The sequence below is a fragment of the Cetorhinus maximus genome, chromosome 2 (assembly GCF_964194155.1).
Source record: "Cetorhinus maximus chromosome 2, sCetMax3.hap1.1, whole genome shotgun sequence".
NCBI lineage: Eukaryota > Metazoa > Chordata > Chondrichthyes > Lamniformes > Cetorhinidae > Cetorhinus > Cetorhinus maximus.
In genome coordinates, this window is record NC_135880.1 from 42,427,175 (window position 1) to 42,443,873 (window position 16,699).

The following is a 16,699-nucleotide window of genomic DNA, read 5'->3' on the forward strand; positions in this document are numbered from 1 at the left end:
TGTCTGGACTTAATGGAAGTGTCAGTTAAATGGAGGTTGAAAATGTTTATACAAGAAATCAAAATTGTTGAAGGAAACACTAATAAATCAACTGCTTAGCAATATATAATGGCAAGGCAAAAAAAACCCCATACTTTTAGATTGTGTGGCATGAAGCTTATCTGGAGCATAAACACTGGTACAAACCACTTGAACCAAAGAGCCAGTTTCCACACTATAGATTCTGTGCAATATTTTATTGCAAAGAAGCAAATTTGATTTCTTGTCAAAACACTGGACTACTGCTGAATCTTGCAAAATTAATAACGCAATATAAAAAAAATCCTTCTGCAAAAAATAACTTCATAAATTGAAACAGTGCGTTAAAAAATCAGCTTAATCTAGAACATTCATCCTTCACAGAATCACAGAAACGTTACAGATTAGAAGACCATTCAGCCCATTGTGTCTGCACCGACTCTATGAGCATTTTAACTTAGTGCCAACCTCCTGCCTTTTCCCCATAACCCTGCATATTGTTTCTATTTAAATAATCGTCCAAAGCCCTCTTGAATGCCTCAATTGAACCTGCCTCCACCACACTTCCAGGCAGTGCATTCCAAGCCCCAACTACTCACTGTGTGAAAAAGTTTTTTCTCACCTTGTATTTACTTCTTTTGCAAAACGCTTTAAAACTGTGCCCTCTGGTTCTTGATCCATTTATGAGCGGGAACAGTTTCTCCCTATTTACTCTGTCCAGACCCCTCATGATTTTGAAAACTTCTATAAAGTCTCCTCTTAGCCTTCTCCTCTCCAAGGAAAACAGTTCCAACTTCTCCAATCTTTCCTCATAACTGAAGTGTCTCATCCCTGGAACCATTCTCGTAAACCTCTTCTGCACTCTCTCCAATGTGTTCGCATCCTTCCTATATTGTGGCGCCCAGAACTGTACACAATACTCCAGCTGAGGTTTAACCAGCATCTTATATAAGTTCATCATAACCTCCCTGCTCTTGTGCTCTATGCCTCTAATAATGAAACCTAGAATACTGTATGCATTAGAAACAGCTCTCTCTGCTCCTGCACACCCTTTAGAATAGTATCCTTTATTTTATACTGTCTCTCCATGTTCTTTGTACCAAAGTGTATCACCTCACACTTCTCTGCATTGAACTTCATCTGCCACCTATCTGCCCACTCCACCAATGTGTCAATGTCCTTTTGAAGTTCTACACTGTCCTCCTCACAATTTATAATTCTCCCAGTTTTTTGTTGTCCACAAACTTTAAAATTGTCCCCTGCGGTCATGAAGAGATATTAATTTATATAATGTCATTGGAATTTTTTTTTGAATAGAGGTTTAGTCTGTGTGTGTTAATCGGATTAAAGCCAGCTAGTCTGGGTGCTTTGTATAGTAGTTTTGAGATGTAAACAGTAAGGTAAAGGGTGCATTTGCATTTTGTTGAATAAACCATTTAAAGACTGGAGGGTGAAATCTTATACCGAGCTAGGAGACACCAAGCAATGTTTATATTACTAATAAAATTGGTACTATGAGAAAGGTTCAAAGGGCCTGGTGACACAATGAGAATTTGCATTCAAAGGGAAAGGCTGGGGTATAGCAGAAAAGAGTTTTGTGTGTGGAAGTCAGAGGCATGGAAGATCTAAAGTAAAAAGATAAAAGCAAAAAACTGCAGATGCTGGAAATCCAAAACAAAAACAAAAATACCTGGAAAAACTCAGCAGGTCTGGCAGCATCTGCGGAGAGGAAAACAGTTAACGTTTCAAGACCGAATGACCCTTCAACAGAACTAAGTAAAATTAGAAGAGAGGTGAAATATAAGCTGGTTTAAGGTGGGGGGGTGGGAGGAGAACAAGTAGAGCTGGATAGAGGGCCAGCGGTAGGTGGAGATAACCAAAAGATGTCACAGACAAAAGGACAAAGAGGTGTTGAAGGTGGTGATATTATCTAAGGAATGTGCTAATTAAGGGTAGAAAGCAGGACAAGCAAGGTACAGATAGCTCTAGTGGGGATGGGGTGGGGTGAAGGAATCGAAAAAGGCTAAAAGGTAGAGATAAAACAATGGATGGAAATACATTTAAAAATAATGGAAATAGGTGGGAAAAGAAAAATCTATATAAATTATTGGGGAAAAAAAGGGGGGGATCGGAAAGGGGGTGGGGATGGAGGAGAGAGTTCATGATCTAAAATTTTGGAACTCAATATTCAGTCCGGAAGGCTGTAAAGTGCCTAGTCGGAAGATGAGGTGCTTTTCCTCCAGTTTGCGTTGAGCTTCACTGGAACAATGCAGCAGGCCAAGGACGGGTCTGTTATTTCCATTATTTTTAAATGTATTTCCATCCATTGTTTTATCTCTACCTTTTAGCCTTTTTCGATTCCTTCACCCCACCCCACCCCCACTAGGCTATCTGTACCTTGCTTGTCCTGCTTTCTACCCTTAATTAGCACATTCCTTAGATAATATCACCACCTTCAACACCTCTTTGTCCTTTTGTCTGTGACATCTTTTGGTTATCTCTGGATTTGTTTGTCCTACTCTTCCCTTTAGAGGAACATGCCTTGACTGTGCCCAAACCATCTCCTCTTTGAAGGTAGCACATTGTTCAGCTACTGTTTGCCCTGCCAGCCTTTGCTGAGTTAGTTTAAACCCTCCCCAACAGCACTAGCAAAACGCCCCGCAAGGAACTCAGTCCCGGCTCTGTTCAGATGCAACCCGTCCGGCTTGTACAGGTGCCATCTCCCCGAGAGCCAGTCCCAGTGTCCCAGGAATCTAAAGCCCTCCCTCCTGCACCATCTTTCCAGCCAAGCATTCATCTGTTTTATCTTCCTATTTTCTGTACTCACTTGCACGTGGCACTGGGAGTAATCCGAAGATAACTACTTTAAAGGTCCTGTTTGCTAATTTTTTACCTAGCTTCCTAAATTCTGATTATAGGACCACATCCTCTTTCCTACCTATGTCGTTAGTACCAATGTGGACCACAACCTCTGGCTATTCACCCTCCCCAACAAGAATGTCCTGCAGCCTTCTGTGACATCCTTGACCCTAGCACCAGGGAGGCAACAAACCATCCTGGAGTCAAGTTGACCGCCGTACAAACGTCTGTCTATTGCCCTAACTAAAGAATCCCCTATTAGTATTGCCCTTCCGCCCTTCTTCCTCCCCTCCTGTACAGCTGGGCCACCTGTGGTGCCAGGGGCTTGGCTCTTGCTGCACTCCTCCATGGATCCATCGCCCTCACCAATATCCAGAATGGAAAACTAGTTAGTGAGCGGGACCTCTGGGACTCCTGCACTACCTGCCTGTTTCTCTTGGACTGCCTGGTGGTCACCCATTCCCTACCTGCCTGCTTGCCCCTAACTTGCGGTGTGACCACCTCCCTGCACATGCTATCCACGTAGTTCTCTGCCTCACGTATCCACGTTGTTCTCTGCCTCACGGATTCTGCCTTATTCATCTCTTGCCATCTTGTGGCAGACAAAAGAATTGCAGATTTAAACTATCTCAGAATCCTTTCAGCTCATCAATCAATTAAAGGAAATGCATCTTCATACTGGCAAATGAGAGGTGTGTTAGGGCTTAGGCACCTAGCCATACTTCAGCCACATCTCTCTAGGACCCTGCATTGCCTCTATGTTTGTTCAAAATTACACATGTTTGTGTAAAATTAAAGCGCATGGGGATTGGGGGTAGTGTATTAAGATGGATAGAAAACTGGTTGGCAGACAGGAAACAAAGAGTAGGAATAAACGGGTCTTTTTCCGAATGGCAGGCAGTGACTAGTGGAGTACCACAGGGATCGATGATGGGACCGCAGTTATTCACAATATATAATAATGATTTAGATGAGGGAACTAAATGGAATGTCTCCAAATTTGCAGATGTCACAAAGCTGGGTGGGAGAGTGAGCTGTGAGGATGCAGCAGAGATGCTTCAGGGTGATTTGGACAAGCTGAGTGAGTGGGCAAATGCATGGCAGATGCAGTATAATGTGGATAAATGTGAGGTTATCCACTTTGGTAGCAAAAACAGGAAGGCAGATTATTATCTGAATGGCTATAAATTGAGAGAGGGGAATGTGCAACGAGACCTGGGTGTCCTTGTACACCAGTCGCTGAAGGTAAGCATGCAGGTGCAGCAGATGGTAAAGAAGGCAAATGGTATGTTGGTCTTCATAGCGAGAGGATTCGAGTACAGGAGCAGGGATGTCTTGCTGCAATTATACAGGGCCTTGGTGAGACCACACTTGGAATATTGAGTGCAGTTTTGGTCTCCCTATTTGAGGAAGGATGTTCTTGCTATAGAGGGAGTGCAGCGAAGGTTTACCAGGCTGATTCCTGGGATAAAAACAAAAAGCTAAAAGCTACTGCGGATGCTGGAAATCCAAAACAAAAACAGAATTACCTGCAAAAACTCAGCAGGTCTGGCAGCATCGGTGGAGAAGAAATCAGTTAACGTTTCGAGCCTTCATGGCCCTTCGGCAGAACTGAAGCATAGTTAGAAGGGAAAAATATAAACTGGTTTAAGGTGGGTGGGGGGGGAGAGAGACATTGAGGGTGTGGTGATTGTGGAGATGAGCAGTTAATCAAAAGATGTCACAGACAAAAGGGTCAAAGAGGTGTTGAAGGTGGTGATACTTTTCTTAGACAAATATCACCACCTTCAACACCTCTTTGACCCTTTTGTCTGTGACATCTTTTGATTATCTGCTCATCTCCACAATCACCACACCCTCAATGTCTCTCTCCCCCCCCACCCACCTTAAACCAGTTTATATTTTTCCCTTCTTCTAACTATGCTTCAGTTCTGCCGAAGGGCCATGAAGGCTCGAAATGTTAACTGATTTCTTCTCCACCGATGCTGATTCCTGGGATGGTGGGACTGACATATGAGGAGAGATTGAGTCAGTTAGGATTATATTCGCTGGAGTTCAGAAGAATGAGGGGGGACCTCTTAGAAACCTATAAAATTCTAACAGAACTAGGCAGGGTAGATGTAGGAAGGATGTTCCCGTTGCGGGGGGGGGGGGGGGGGGGGGGGAGTCCAGAACCAGGGTTCACAGTCTGAGGGGTAGACCATTTAGGACTGAGATGAGGAGAAATTTCTTCAGCCAGAGAGTGGTGAGCCTGTGGAATTCATAACCACAGAAAGTAGTTGAGGCCAAAACATTGTATGTTTTCAAGAAGGAGTTAGACATAGCTCTTGGGTTGAAAGGGATCGAAGGATATGTGGAGAAAGCAGGAGCAGGCTATTGAGTTGGATGATCAGCCATGATCATAATGAATGGCGGAGTAGGCTCGAAGGGCCAAATGGCCTACTCCAGCTCCTAGTTTCTATGTTTCAACATCCAGACCAGGATAAGCCTCAATCCAAAAACTCTGCTGCCTGTATACTACCAGCACCAAGACCTGTTCACCAAACATCACTGTGTTTGAATATTTACACTGGCTCCAGGTCCATCAATACCTTGATTTTAAAAGTTTCATCCTTGTCTTCAAATCCCTCCATGGCTTCACTACTTCCCATCTCTGTCACCTCCTCCAGTTCCAGAACCCTTCAAGAACATTGTAATTCACTATCCGTGGCCTCTTGTGCAGTCCTATCATTGGTGGCCATACCTTAAGTTGACTAGGCCCTAAACTCAGGGATTCCCTCCCACAATCTCTTTGCCTCTACCTCCTAACCCCATTAAAACTTCCCTTAAATCCCACCTCTTTGATCAAGCTTTTATTATCTGTCCTAATATTTCCTTCTTTGGTTCAGTGTCACTTTTTGCCTGATTACACTCCTGTGAAGCACCTTGACATTTCCTACATCAATGATGCTATATAAATGCAGGTAGTTGCTGTGTCTTGTTCAACCATGTAGATTTATCAATGAGCCAGGTATAAGTATATGATATTATCGTAGAAAAGATGGATAAGCGATTGACATGAGGGAGCAACGTAGTTTGACATTTCAGTTTCTTCTTTCCTTTATTAAGCTGAAAGCTATATGAACTACAATTTCCTTGATTCTGGGAGATATTCCACCTGTATGAAAATTTCTATTGTGCAGGTTTATAGATTGTTAAATCTAGGCTGACAATCTATGTAGTATTGAGAAAGTATTGCACTGTTGAAGGGTCCACCCTTTGGATATGACATGAAGCTGAGGCCCTGTCTCAACTGGACATAAAAGATCCCATGGTTCTATTCAAAGGAGAACAGGAGAGCCCGATATTTATTTTTAAACAACATCATTAAAACTGATTATCTGGTCATTTACTGCTTGCTGTTTGTGGAACCTTGTTTTTTGCAATTTGGTTGCCACATATCCTACTTTACAATATTGCCTAAACTATGAAAGTATTTAATTTGCTGAAAAGTGCTGTGTGATATTTTGAGGTCATGAATGGTGCCACATAAATGCACATTCTTTCTTCCTTTCTTTACTCTATTTTGTTCCTGTAGTAATTATAATTCTGATAAACGTAGGACTGTAGCTTTAAAAATAATCCTGTTGTAAGATCACATGATCTGTGTAAACCAATGAGTTAGCAGCACGGGGAACCTCTGGGCGGGGGGATTTCTTCTTTAGTTATAGAGTTAGATGCACGCATGTAGTTGCTGCTGTCTTTGTAAATAAAGTTCAATGTTTCCACCAAGAAAAGTTGCCTGGAAAGTTAACTCTATAACAGTTCCCAATTCTGCAGGTGCCAGCTGGAGGACTTGTCGAAAGCTTCTCTCAGCCAGATGCCAGGAACACAGCACCAGTTCCTCTCATTTACTGAGAAAGAGGGGCTTGGCCACTGTTCTAGATTTTCCGAATGATGGGCATGCCTGTGACAGGGAACTCAGTTGTGTAAGCGACCAAATCTACATTTCTGCATTGCTGTGGAACCACAAGCTGGTACTCCAAACCACTGTCACACTTTGCTAGCGCAATTAGTACATATCTCAGACAGTAACAGAAACAGCACAAGTGTGTTTGATATATAAGGTATAAATATTGAGAGAGTGGGCACAGTTTATTCCATCTAGCGAGCAAAGTGGGTTTTAATAAACCCTGGCCGCCCAGAATTTTTATTAACAGTGATGGCGGCATTTATTTTAAAATACCATAGATTTTATATATATATTAGTATAGACAAAAATTGTCCGAATTCCCATTTGTAGTGTAATTTTTATACATTTTGCGACAAGGATAAAAATAAGGCTAAGAGTGCTCACTGTAATAAAGGGGTAAATCAAACAGCAACCTCCGGCATGCTGACATGCACAGTTAAACGCAGAAATCCAGGGCCTGTGTTTTTCCCACGTTGGGCAGGCTTGGCGGGAGCGGGCAGGGGCGGTCCACTAAACGCTACCTGTGTGGTAGGGCGCGAGGAGGAGGGAGAGCGCGAGAGAGCGCTTCAATCTCTCTGAGGCACGGAGCTGCCTCAGGGAGATTGAAGCACCATTGGAAAAAATAAATGAATGTAATAAAAATTTAATGAAACGTGTCCCCTCTGTGTCACATGAGAAGGGAGGTGTTTTTATTACTCAGAAAAACTTTTTATTTAATCCGTCAAAACTTTAGGAAACCTCGTCCCGCTCGTGGATGAGGTTTCCCAAAAAACGTAAAGGCTGCTTGGCCTTTTCGCCTGCCCGCCAGCCGTAAGGTTGGACAGGCAGCGTAAACTGGAAACGGATTCATTCGTTAGGAGCCTTAATAGGCCTATCAATTATCAGCGGGCGCGCAGCCAACCTGGGCGTGCACCTGCCGAAGGAAACATCGTGAGACAGCGCTATGGCATCGGGACGCACGCCCGACGTCATCGCGCGTCATTTTACGTACCGGTGTGTCAGGCCTGCCTGACACCGACTGAAAAACCCTGGCTTAGAAGTTGCTGTTAGAGATATCTGGCTCCTCTACAAGGTACACTGTTGCAATTCTCACCAGTGGACCAAAATGAATGCAACAGCATGAACATGAATTTCCTGCCCACTAGTTTCCCACTAAAGATGCCAGAAAAAGTTAGGGCCGGTGCATTCAGGAGTAGGTGAGCTTTTAATGCCGTGATAAGTGATAATTACTGCCAAACAATCTCTCTGATCCTGAAATATTAATTTTACACGTTTGGAATCGCATTTCCCCATATGGTAATTAGTATTGGGATATTAAAAAACTCTCAGCCATGTAAGAGACTGGAGATCAGGGGCAGAATTTTACATTTGGCGTGTGGCTGACAGGCCGGAATGTGATATGATGTGCGATGATGTCAGACGTGCGTCCCAATGTCATCGCGCTGTCTCGCGATGTTTCGTTCGGTGGGTGTGCGCCGGAGTCGGCTGCGCGCCCGCCGATAATTGAAAGGCCTATTAAGGCCATTTATGAACTAATTAACTTCAAATTTACGTTGCCCGTCAAAGGCCAAGCGGCCTTTACATTTTTTAGGAAACCTCATCCACGAGCGGGATGAGGTTTCCTGAGACTATTACAAATTAAATAAAAACTCTCTTATGTCAGTAAAAACATCTCCCATCTCTTGTGACACAGTCACATGAGGGGACATATTTCATTAAATTTTTAATGCCTTTAAAAAATTTTCTTAAAAAGCGCTTCATTCACGCGGAGGCAGCGCTTTTGCGCACATGCGCAAAAGAGCACTGGACCGACTCTCCCTCTTCCCCCTGCCCGCACAGTTACCGTTCGCCATACATGCTGGGCGGGCCTTAATTCGCCCACCCGTGTGAAATTGCGGTGCGGAGCTGATCGCAGGCAGCAGTCGCAGACCCCGCCCGCTCCCGCCGAGCCCGCCCAACCAATGTAAAATCCTGGCCCAGGAGTTGAAACTTGAACAAGGTAGTTCAAAGATTGTGTTAGAAGGTCAACATCATGGTGATAGTGTAGTGTCTGGTTTAAAAAAAAGAACAAAACAAATTAGTGAATCCAGAGGGTAAGAAACATTATCACAAAGAATTTCTTCTGGGTTTGCAATTCCCACCTGCCGCTACCAGAAAGTCTGAAGGATTACCAGAAATCAGCAATATTGTTTTTGACAAGCTTCAAACCGAACTAATAATAGAATTTTCTGACCCAAGACGTGGAAATTCTGTAAAACATATATGAGCGAGAAAGGAGATTTGCTATGACAAATGATGAAAAGTGAAGCTACCAGCAGTAAAACGAACTCTCGTTCGGACGAGAGTTGGAATTCTTAGAACTCATATAAACTGAACTTTAAATCCTAATTGTCACATGAGATTGTGTGACAGGTTAAGCCTTATAATGCTGCCAAGACTGATTGTTTAAAGGAAATGTGACAACAGGAGAGAGTTTATTACTGTACTGTATGTAATATGTTAATTATTAGAGTGTTTACAATGTCATATTTTGATAGTGTTGTAGAAAAGTTATTACTTCGTAATAATCTTTTAGTGGGGAAGCGTTACAATTTTTTATGAGGTTTTATAAGATGGTTATGTTTAAAACTGTCTCTTTAATTTAAGGTAAAATCGAGCATTGAAGAGAGACATGTGAACTGTTATGAGCTCTGCCTGACAACTGGCCTGTGAGACCTGTATATCATACGGACTGGAGGCCAGATCAAGTGCTATGGAAATGCATGTGTCAGGTTTAAAACCTGAACACAAAGGGAAAAGCAAATGTTTTTGTGACTGAACAGAGGAAGAGAGAGAGGGAAAGAAAGAGAGAGAGTGAGAGATAGACAGAGAGAGAGACAGACAGAGAGAGAGAGAGAGAGAGAGAGAGGAAAGCAGCAGCTGTTGTGAGCAGGAGGGAAAAACTGCTCTCTGCTGGTTACCAGGCAGAATGCTAGCAAAAGATTGTCCTCTGCATAAACCAAAGGAACCTGTAGAGATTAAAAGTCACTGAAAGATTTGCCCTGGCGAGGCCAGGAGGAGGAATCACCAGAGTGAGCTCTGCTGCTGCAAGTCAGTTCGGGAATTCTCAGAAGACAGAGGGAAACAATTTTCGACAGACCTTGGACATTACGACTCAACTCCCGCTGGAAGCTGGAAGTGAATTTGGTCTGTTTCCTGAAAAGACTGCAATCCTGTGGAGGGTGTGTGTAAAGCGCATGGCCCACAGTTTCGCTCCTGGGTCAGGTGCACAGAGACAGGAGAATTCCCAGCTCTACAAACCCGACCTTTAGAAATGGCTGCCCGCAGGTCAGATTTTCATTCTTGGGGTTGGGGATGGATTGTAAGTCAGGCCTGCCACCCGCAGAATGAATGCAGAGGCTGCGGGTACAGAGGGAGGCTAGGTGGAAGGCCTGCCTCTGTGCTCAGGCACTGTGTTAAAATAGATATAAAAAGTAAGGCAAGAAACATCCTTCCACCCGCCACCCTTTGCCCTTACCCAATCTATGCCAACTCACCTAGTATCCTTTGACAGTTCCTTGTCAGCTTTGACAGATCCTTGCCAGCTTGACATTTCTTTGATAGTTGGACATTTCTTTCACAGTTGGACAGTTCTTGAAGTTCTTTGACAGCTTGACAGTTCCAGTGAGTTTGCGCGTAAAAAGTGCATAATCATGTTAATCATGTTCTCTTTTAACAATCCCAAAGGGTGCCTTACCTCTCCCAAAGGTGTCCCAGGGCCATATCCAAAGGGGTACCTTACCCTCTCCAAAGGGGTACCCTGAACAAGATGCACAGTTCGGGTTTCACACTCTTGGCCTACCAAAATCCCACTTCAGTGGAGGCAGCTGATTATTTAAATGGCCAGCTGCCTCTGTAAACCATGCACGCATGAACCCTGGTCCACTCCTGTGCCCACAAACATGGAACATTCCGTGTTCGGGGACGGGACCATTTCTGGGATTTTCACCATGATGGAGAGGCTCTCTGTCATGTTGATAATCTGGATCTTTATGCGGTGTGAGGTTATTGGTTGCATTAAGACACTAATAGGGGTTATTTTTTCTGTAGTTTACAGTATTAGATGCCTACTAATTAATGTGTAGCCAATGCTGATTTTAGTTTATTTGTTACAGTAAAAGTCTTAAAACTTGAAACCTTATCGTGCTATTCCTGTACGTTGGTCACTAGGAATTCAAATGTTTTTATGTTTTTGATCTCTTCGGGGATCATAACATTTTAAATATGTAACATTATTTTTAATTTGTATATGTAGAATTTAAAGCTTGGGTTTTTACTGCCTTTACATTCTCTACTGCAATTTTTTAAACTTACAGTGTGGAAGAATCTGAGCCCCTGAGCTCCTCACAGCTGTAATTCTGCTCTAAGTCAGCCAAAGGGAAATGCCGAGCAGCTATTGATGTAAACAACTGAAGGTGCTTTTATATTACAGTACAGATTTATTAGCACCGCTGGCTCCTGATACATAGGGGTGGATCTTTGTGAAGTCAAGAAACTGTACAGAGCTTTAAAAATGGAAGGTGGGACCTGGATGCAGAAGTGGCAGAGGTCCTGCCTCCACTTCAGTCAGATCCAATTTTTGTCGCTGAGGGAAAGGGGACAGGGCGTAATTCACGCAGGAAGGTAACCAAAATTCCGCAGGGCCATTTGAACTTAATGTTGAGTTCAAACAGATCCCATTTTGACTGTTGGAAAGGCCTTAACCTGCAGTGTGAGAGTCATGAATTGATGGAGTAGATGTAAACACTGTTGAATGGTGGATACTGTCTAAGTGCCATGATCTGAAGTTTTTTAAATGCCTCACTCTTTAAACATTAAGAGAAAATAAGCTGAAGTTGCCAATGAGGGTTGAAAAACAACTCTGCTGGACTGCTTTGATTAATAAGCCATCCGGTATAGGTTAGCAAAAAACATTAACATCTGGTAATGCAGTTTCAATAGAGGTCTCTGTTGACATTTCCCCATTAGGGACCAAGGGGGCAATCTATGGGCGGAGCCAGAGGACATTGGTAGTGTTGAACGAATACTTCACATCCGTCTTCACCCAAGAGAATGAGGAGGAAAGTATCGAACTCGGGGAGAGAGACTGCGAGGTTCTTGAGCAAATTAATATAGGGAGTGAAATGGTATTGGAGGTGTTGGCAGGCTTAAAAGTGGACAAATCTCCAGGTCCGGATGATTTGTGTCCCAAGCTGCTGAGGAAGGCAAGGGAGGAGATCGCAGGGGCTCTGACCCAAATTTTTAATTCTTCTCTGGCCACGGAGGAGGTGCCAGACGACTGGAGAACAGCAAATGTGGTTCTGCTATTTAAGAAGGGTTGTAGAGATAAGCCAGGGAACTACAGGCCAGTGAGTCTTACGTCAGTGGTAGGGAAACTATTGGAGAAAATTCTGAAGGAGAGAATCTATCTCCATGTGGAGAAGCAAGGTTTGATCAGGGATAAGTCAGCATAGCTTTGCCAGAGGGGGGTCATGCCTAACAAATTTGATTGAATTTTTTGAGGAGGTGACCAGGTGTGTAGATGAGGGTAGTGCAGTTGATGTAGTTTATATGGATTTCAGCAAAGCCTTTGACAAGGTCCCACATGTGAGACTTATAAAGAAGACAAATGCACATGGAATACAGGGTAATTTGATAAGGTGGATTCAAAATTGGTTTGGTCATAGGAGATAGAGGGTGATGACAGAAGGCTGCTGTGGTGACTGGAAGCCAGTGTCCAGTGGCATAGCACAGGGATCTTATTATTCGTCATTTATATCAATGACACAGATAACTGTGGGGGGGTTAGGATTAGTAAGTTTGCGGATGACACAAAGATTGGCCGGGTGGTTAACAGTGAGGTCGAGTGTCTTGGGCTACAGGAAGATATAGATGGGATGGTCAAATGGGCAGATAAGTGGCAGATGGAATTTAACCTTGAAAAGTGTGAGGTGATACACTTTGGAAGGAGTAATTTGACAAGGAAGTATCTAATGAGTGGCATGACACTAGGAAGTTCTGAGGAACAAAGGGACTTTGGTGTGTGTGTCCCTAGATCTCTGAAGGCGGAGGGACATGTTAGTGGGGTGGTGAAAAAGGCAAATGGGACACTTGCCTTTATCAATCGAGGCACAGATTACAAAAGTAGGGAGCTCATGTTGAAGTTGTATAGAACTTTGGTGAAGCCACAGCTGGAGTGCTGTGTGCAGTTCTGGTCACCACATTATAGGAAGAATGTGATTGCACTGGAGGGGCTGCAGAGGAGATTCACCAAGTTGTTGCCTGGGATGAAACATTTAAGTTATGAAGAGAGGTTGGGTAGACTTGGGTTGTTTTCGTTGGAGCAGAGAAGACAGGGGCGACCTGATCGAGGTGTACAAGATTATGAGGGGCATGGACAGGGTGGATAGGGAGCAGCTGTTCCCCTTAGTTGAAGGGTCAGTCACGAGGGGACAGAAGTTCAAAGTGAGGGGCAGGAGGTTTAGGGGGGGATGCGAGGAAAAACATCTTTACCCAGAGAGTGGTGACGGTCTGGAATGCGCTGCCTGGGAGGGTGGTGGAGGCGGGTTGCCTTACTTTCTTTAAAAAGTACCTGGATGAGCACTTGGCACATTATAAATTCAAGGCTATGGGCCAAGTGCTGGTAAATGGGATTAGGTAGATAGGTCAGGTGTTTCTCACGTGTCGATGCAGACACGATGGGCCGAAGGGCCTCTTCTGCACTGTGAGATTCTGTCATTCTGTTAGTATTGTGATTCTGAATGCTTGCCTGTGTTTCAAAACCTACAATTATCTGAGCAGGGGGTTCTGAGTTCACAGTTTGATTGACAGTTTAAGGAGGCTATTAAAGGATTATTGTCTTTGATGTGGAGTCTGAATAGAAATTTTTTGTTTTTATAAGAGACCACTTGAGGAGATTTAAAAGCTTTGAATGGATTTCATGACTGTGAGTTTTTCACTATGCAGTGTATGTGAGTGAGACCTGTATTAGATTGTTAGAAGTTTTCATCTCCACATGGCTCCTGAGGTCTGCCCATGGTAGATACTGGGTGAGTGGCTATGGAGGTAGTATGCTGGCTAAGATAGGGCATGGGGGTTGGATGAGGGACATGATTTGACACTGAGTTGGAAAGGGGGCTATGAGGAAGCTTGGGGAGCATAAGTTGGCCAGAGGGCTATGAAGGGAGCATGGAGGTGGGTGTGAGGCATGACTTGGCATTGAGCTGGTATGGAGGCTATGAGGAGGCATGGGGCAGTGAGTGGAGATTGAGGAGATGTGAGGGGTGAGGGCTAGAGGGTCTAACAGCTTCTAAAACAACTGGGACAAAGTCCCAGAGAACTGAGAGGGGCCTTTTAACCAGCCCGCCTCGGCATTCGCCAGCCCCTGGGGCTGCCTATGATTTGCATCTGGGATTAGCAGGCCTAATGATATCTGGCCCCCGGCCCCCAGAGTGAATATTGTGCATATTGGGGCACTTTTTACCAAGGCGGATCCTTTGAGTTGGGACATTTCCTGACACAAGTGATCCGCCTCAATAGTAAAAATCCTATGGTCCCACACAGCCTAATGGCAACGTGAACTTGTTTGATTCACTAAAGTTAGTGCTTGGGGGATCTAGCATAAACAAAGCCAGGACTACTAGCCTTAGTGAATCTAGCAAATTTACCTTGGCTCCCTCTGGCTGCAGAAAGCCTGCACGTCGTGAGCCAGCAGCTGTAAACCGTGCACTGTCCTATTTAGAAGTTCAAATCACAACATGGCACTCCATCTAGTGGCACAGCCAGGAACTTGTAAACTGACCCCTGCCAAGCAGTTAGTTTGAGTAGCAAATCAAGATTCAAAGACAGGTCCTCTGCTTGAGCATGCGTCATGCAGGTTGGGTTTTTTTCTCTAGAAAGGGGAAGCTGAGAGCTAATTTGATAGAGGTCTTTAAAGTTATGGAGGGTTTTGATAGTGTGGACATGGGAGACACATCTACCAGTGGGAAGACCAAGGCTCGGAGCCATAAATAAAGGATAGCCATTATAAATCCAGTAAGGAATTCAGGAGAAATTCATGTACTCAGAGAGTTGTTGGAATGTAAAACTTTCTACCACTTGGAGTGCTTGAGGCAAATAACACTGATGCAATTAAGGGAAGCTAGCAAAGTACATAAGGGAGAAAGGAATAGAAGGATATGTTGACAGGTTAGATTAAGTAAAGTAAGAGGCTCATGGAAAGCATAAACACTAGTGTAGACCTGTTGAGCTGAATGGTCTACTTCTATGCTGTAAAACTCTATGTAAATACAGTCTAACATATGTCTCATGATTAATCTTTCTTCGCGATCATTTCTCACTAATGACTTATAGCCAGGTGAAATTTATTACAGACCTAATAGCACATCTCAGCTATAATAGTATGAATTACTCTCCTATCCCTTATAGGAATCAAATGAGCACTGCAGTGTTCTCCTGCAGCAGCAGCACAGCTATTCCATATTCAATGATGTGAAAGTTTGAAATACACATTACAAAAGTTGGTTTATCATTATTGCGCTATTGTCAGAATGAAAGTTTTTCAGCAAACTTTCTAAAATGCACAAAGCACACAATGAGATCACAAAACACCACGCTCAAACATTTGCTGAATCGCAAGAGTTCATTTCAAAAATAAGCTTTTGCACTACAGAAGGACTGGCCCTGCTTTGATAACTGAGTCATTTCCAGAAATATCGAACCCTTCAATTTTAAGGCATTCCCTGCAAAAGCTTTACAGAAATAAAGATCTCTAATTTGTGAAGGATTTAATACAAAAGCACCTTTGCAATTAGATAAAACCAAGTCCAAAATTAGCCAAACTGAATACTTCTTATGAACCTTAAATGATGCAGATAAAACTCTTCTGGCTATTCTATAAAGGCACAAACTTTCCCCCCCCAGCTTCTATATTTATGGTGTTAGGCTGCCCTGTCCTTTTTGAAAATGAGAGTGTACATAGTGATAAGACAAAAAAAATGCTCCTTGGTTGTGCCAGTGTTATAGATCTCCTTAAGTTCACGTTGTGCCTTCAAGATAAGAAGTGAGAGAAGAGCTATTCTTTGTGGCTGCAGTAGATAAGTATTTTTGTTCAAATTCACTTATTTCATCTCCAATTTTATCCTTTTCTATCACGAGGGTGCTAAATCTTGCTGAGTTTATACTTTCAAATGGCTCACATCTCAAGATGTGGAGTCAGATAGTGAGAATTAGCTATAGCGGGGGTGTGGGCGGGTGGCCACATCAAAGCCAAGGCTAGTCATGTCCTTTTCCAGTATCCAGATACTGCAATTTCCAGCAGGGGTCACTGAATAACTCATCCTTCCCTTTGTATCCTAGGCCAAGGCAAATCATAGCTCTTCGACTGTTGCCATTTATCTACTTCTTTCTTACTTGGTAATCTAGTGGTGGCCACTGGATTTTTAATAGTCAAAGGATGAAATATGGAGAGAATTTCTGAAAAGAACCCAGTGGCAGAGAGAGGAGAAAGAAGTGGGAATCCAAACTTTGGCATTCTGATGGCTGAGTACAGATCCATTTTCTTTTGTAATACTGACAACTTGATTGTGATGGGTCATGGGGAGAAGGAGAACATTTTATGCTTTTGATTTATACACAACTATTTTTAAAATAGTTCTGAGGTGGTCAAATTGTGGCCTGTAAACCAAGCAACCCGTGAGCCCCCGCAATCTGCTTGGCAAAGCTGAGGCTGCTTATTTACACTGATTCTTCTTATTTACTGAATCACAGATGAAGGCCATTTGGCCCATTGTGTCTCTTTGAAAGAGCTGTCCAATTAGTCCTGCTCCACTGGTTTGTCTGTTTGAATTTTGT

General features: G+C 43.4%; 1 protein-coding gene across 7 annotated transcripts in view; it reads right to left on the bottom strand.

The window, feature by feature from the left end:
• Nucleotides 1-16,699, bottom strand: part of arhgef28a (Rho guanine nucleotide exchange factor (GEF) 28a) — a 551,732-nt gene that overhangs the window by 111,014 nt on the left and 424,019 nt on the right. The gene's annotated exons all lie outside the window — the stretch shown is intronic.